Source organism: Rattus rattus, chromosome 8 (assembly GCF_011064425.1).
Source record: "Rattus rattus isolate New Zealand chromosome 8, Rrattus_CSIRO_v1, whole genome shotgun sequence".
Taxonomy (NCBI): domain Eukaryota; kingdom Metazoa; phylum Chordata; class Mammalia; order Rodentia; family Muridae; genus Rattus; species Rattus rattus.
Genome location: NC_046161.1, coordinates 71,990,617 through 71,995,035, shown reverse-complemented (window position 1 = coordinate 71,995,035; position 4,419 = coordinate 71,990,617). Strand labels below are relative to the sequence as shown.

Sequence of the window (4,419 nt, the reverse complement as noted above, 5' to 3'; positions counted from 1 at the left end):
TAATTTTTAGAGTATGACAGGTTTATGAGAGATTTATAATAGAATTTATTCAGTGTCCCCAAAACAGTGTCAAAATGTCAAAGAATATTTTGTGTCATAAATTGACTTGACATACTATGTTTTCCTCAAAACTTACTTGGGCTGAAGATAGCAATAATGGCATGGTTTTGGTATCCTCTGCAATACACTCTGTAGGAAGAGAATGGTAAAACATGGTCCCTGGCACAGGAAGGTGGAGGACTTAGAGAACATAAATCAAGAATGAAAAAGTACAACTAGTCCTGGGTGAGTGCAGTTGATGATGCCACCTTCATAGGAAATAAATAATGGGCCGCATTAACTGTATCATGTTCAAAATTGTCCATCTGGGCTTGGTTCTCACAAGAAATAAAAAGTTCTGCCAATGAAAATGGAACCCTGCTCTCTTTCTTTTCTGCCACCGCCAAGCCATCCCGACTGAGGAAGACCCGGAAACTCCGGGGCCACGTGAGCCACGTGAGCCACAGCCAAGGTCGTATCCATAAGCACCACAAGCACCCAGGAGGGCGCGGGAATGCGGGAGGCATGCGTCACCACAGGATCAACTCTGACAAATAACATCCGGGTTACTTCGGGGAAGCTGGTATGAGCATTACCACTTGAAGAGGAACCAGCGCTTCTGCCCAACTGTCAACCTGGATAAGTTATGGACGTTGGTCAGCGAGCAGACACAGGTCAATGCAGCAAAAAACAAGACTGGAGCTGCTCCCATCATCGATGATGTGTGATCAGGCTACTACAGAGTTCTGGGGAAAGGGACGCTCCCTAAGCAACCTGTCATCGCCAAGGCCAAATTCTTCAGCAGAAGAGCTGACGAGAAAATTAAGGGTGTTGGAAGTGCCTGTGTTCTGGTGACTTAAAGCTACTTCAGAGGTTAATTAAATGCTAACATTAAATAAAAGAAAAAAGAGAAAAGAAAATGGAATCCTTACTAGTAACTAGTTTCTTCTCTCCCTCTCCTATTTTCTACCTGGAAGTAGAGATTCATGGTCATTACATTTTAATTATGGAAGTGTATTTTGATATTTTCAAGTTGTGACCAGTTTGTAGTTTAGGGCTCCTTTATAGTCAGATGGTTATATAGTAATTTACTTAAGAGGCCAAAAAGACATCCACACAGGCCTGCAAGTAATCACTTCAACTCCTAATGCCTGAGTGGCTCGGCTCAGGAGCATGCTGCCGCACGATTAAACGATGCTGGCTTTCTTTCAGCTACATGGAATATATACTGTTCAAATAATGTCAAAGCAACGACCAGTGTGCTTTTGACTGTAGTAATCAGTAATTCCAGTGTGCCAGAGGAATGATATTAGAAAGTGATGTGGAGATAATAATAATAATAATAATAATGACAATAATAATAATAATAATAATAATAATAATAAAATTACCAAAGAGCAGGAGGGGGTGGGTGGGCAGGGAAAGGAATGAGGGAAGCAAATGAAGACAGCCTGGGTCAGTGTCTTGTTAACTCATTCCCTCTCTCAAAATATTAGTGCAAATGTGTTAAGAATTTTGGCAAATATGTTTACCTCTCAGCTTTAGTTCTGGGGGAAAAAGTAGTAAAGCAACAATCTGCCAGGCTTGGTGTGGCATGGGACTTGAATCCTCACATCCTGAGGCTGAGGCAAAAGGATCCCAAGTAGGAGGCCAACCTGAGTTTCATAATGAGGTGGTGCTTCAAACAAGCAAATAAAACTGGAAGGCTGAGTCTTGCCTCACAGTTATTGTGCTTAACATACATAAGTATTCTCTGAGAAAATTCTCTACGAAAGAAAGCTCTTGGCAGCTGTTAGTTATGATATTAATAATAATGATAATGATAGGTGATGATGATGATGATGATGATGCCAGGACTATTTTCTCTTGTTTTTAGAGCCAAATTATCTCAAGAGGAGGTCAAAGCCAGAAAGCTAGAAAGCAGGGCGAGCAATGTCCTTGTCTTGTGGGAGTCTTAGTCCTCAGGCTGAGCAGATGAGAACACTGCAGAACATCATCGCCTTGATTGAATCTATCATGAAATAACAAAAAGTATTACTGCCCTTACTTACGATGGAATAGCTCTTTGGGGCTGAGCAGATTCATTCCACGAGATAATCTAACGAGAGGCTGACTCTTCTGGTTTAATGTCTGTTTTTACATCCCCCCTTGGAAAGTTTACAACCCTCAGTCAAATAGCTGACCACTTGGTTCCATTCCTGTCCCTCAGTGTGTTCTGATTCTGAAGCATCTTCTCATGTAATTCCCAAAGCAGGCATGAAGTTGTCGGCAATCTTTCTATGTTGTACTTGAAAAGGTAGCCATTGGGTGTGTAAGCATTGTTTTACAAGTTGACCTGTTTAGTGAATGACAGACTCTGGATTCAGGTCCCCATCTCTGTTCCTCCGCTTCCCACGGTTTCCAGGAGAATAATAGCACTGGGCTCAGAGCTCTCCAGCAAAGTCAGTTCTCGACTCCGAGGTCACTTGGGTAGTAACCTTTCTTCCTTCCACCCTTCCCATTTTGCGCAGTGCTTCTGGGAAGAGTCATTCCCTCCTCACCACCTGTGGTGTTTAGCCTAATACTCTGGTAGTTCTTATAACCAACAAACACTTCCTAAGGGTCAACTACGGGGACGTGTACTGGCTCAATAAGAGGTAAGGTAAGGAAACTTAGAACCAGAAACAGATTTGATAGAAATTAAGTTGCCGGGCACTCTGCTGGGAACTGAGGCTAAAGAGCAAACAAAAGGCGGGTAGCTGTCACCCTACAGTGTTGTTAGGAGACAAGACACGGGTGCTAAAGACCTTTGTGAATCAGTTTAGTGTTTAGGACAAAGGGAGAGTTCTATAATAAAGAACCAAGAGAGGTTGAATGGGGAGGATGCTTTTCAGAAAAGGCCTCTGTGAGAAACTGATGTTGAACGTGAGCTTATAACCTAGATGCTAACCCATGTGCATACAGATGCTTCTAGAATGCTGCTCTGTTGGCTTGACAGAGTCATGGCTGGCAGTAGGATTTGCTTTCTAGAACGTACAAGTGTTTTTTCCACTGGTTTAGAAGAAAATGTCACCTTAAAGTGGACAGTCCTGGGTTTGCTTTCATTGTAAAGGTTCAGAAATTTGTCTTCATTGTATTACCGATAGCCCATGGCAATAGTTACCAATTTCTACTGTAAAGAGCATATAGTTTTGTGATGGGATTTCTCTTTTCTAACATTCCTTAATTAACGAAAGTTCAACTATTTCTCTCTTATAAAAAAATCTCCTTACTATTTGTGATGGGTAATCTTGGTTGACAACTTGACATGTCTGGGAAAAGGGAACCTCAACTGAGGAATTTCTCTCTCTCTCTCTGTCTCTCTCTCTGTCTCTCTCTCTGTCTCTGTCTCTCTTCCTCTCTCTCTCTCTCTCTCTCTCTTCACACACACACACACACACACACACACACACACACACACACACACACACCAGTGTTTCTATATGAAGTTCTGGCTGTTCTGGAGTTTGCTATATCGATTAGGCTGCCATCAAATTCAGAGTTTTGCTTGCCTCTGCCTCTCAAATGCTGAGATTAGGGGCACAAACCACCACAACCAGCTTCAATCTAATCTTTTCCATTTGCTCTCTTATTGGCCCTCTCGCTAGTTTCTAACACCAGTGTCTTCTGTTTTTCCAATTGCGTGTGCTTATCCCTGTTTATCCTCTGTTTCAGTATGTGTTGTTGAGCACGCCATTCAAACCTCAGTTACTTGAGATGTGTGCTGATATTCTCCTCTAGTTACCAGTAGCATCGTGGTTACGGTTTCAGTGCTCAGGACTTAGTTTTTTACTTCCTTGTGACTTTAGATTTAGCTACTAGGACAGCAGTCAACATATCTGCTGTTACCCTCCACACGCCGCCCTTGAGTTAGATGTTGCTCTCTGAAGCCTTTGAATGGAGGCTGATTCATCTCATAAGGGGTAGTCTGTCTTTTCTGAAGCTTGGCCAGGAGAACAGGAAGAAGAGGGCTGAAAACAACTGGACAGTTTGCCCTTCTTGGTGCACTCTGGCATTTTTGACTTGCAGTGGTTATGGGGCAGGCCCATGGTGCAAAGGAGATGTGCAAAGCCTCGTCTCCCCTTTGCCCCTTATTATCTCTTTGCACACTCTCAATCAAAATGTACGATGCTCTGCAGGCTCCCTGAGCTTCTCAAGCTTTAAAGACACTACACCCTCCTTCATTCTGTAACTTCCCTACATACAGACCTTGGTCTAAATTCAGCCTGCACTTCCAGAATTATCAATGGGGGAAAGTTACTAGAAACATTTCGGTTTTTGTGATGAGAAAATCAGTATCACAAAAAGTAGAAAGAACCCCAGTTACATGTCCAGGTTAATAACAATAAAGATTCCCATTAT

At 42.5% G+C, this 4,419-nt stretch overlaps 1 pseudogene; it reads left to right on the top strand.

Moving 5' to 3' along the window:
• Nucleotides 1-378: 378 nt before the first annotated feature.
• LOC116908211 lies at nt 379-906 on the top strand (annotated as a pseudogene).
• Nucleotides 907-4,419: the final 3,513 nt, after the last annotated feature.